The sequence below is a fragment of the Fulmarus glacialis genome, unplaced genomic scaffold (genome assembly GCF_000690835.1).
Source record: "Fulmarus glacialis isolate BGI_N327 unplaced genomic scaffold, ASM69083v1 scaffold3914, whole genome shotgun sequence".
NCBI lineage: Eukaryota > Metazoa > Chordata > Aves > Procellariiformes > Procellariidae > Fulmarus > Fulmarus glacialis.
In genome coordinates, this window is record NW_009208502.1 from 23,830 (window position 1) to 24,106 (window position 277).

At 70.8% G+C, this 277-nt stretch overlaps 1 protein-coding gene across 1 annotated transcript in view; it reads left to right on the forward strand.

The window, feature by feature from the left end:
- Window positions 1-277, forward strand: part of HGD (homogentisate 1,2-dioxygenase) — a 25,535-nt gene that overhangs the window by 539 nt on the left and 24,719 nt on the right. The gene's annotated exons all lie outside the window — the stretch shown is intronic.

Genomic DNA, 277 nt, shown 5'->3' on the forward strand with positions numbered 1-277 from the left:
CCCCCCGCGCAGCCCAGGGGACCAGCGGCTCCGTCCCGGGGCAGTTTCTCAGTCCCCCGCACAGGGCACGCCGGCACAGCGGGGCTCCGGCCATGCCTTCCTCTCCGAGCCCCAGCGGGGCAGCCAGCGGGAGCTTTCCCTGCCGCCGTTTGCCAGAGCAGGGGGGAGTTTTGGGGAGAAGGGCGGAATGTGGTGGGTTTATGGCTCATGCGCAGGAACGCGAGGATCACAACCCCGAACCTCATCGGCACCTCGCTGTGGCGGTGTGGGGGGCCGG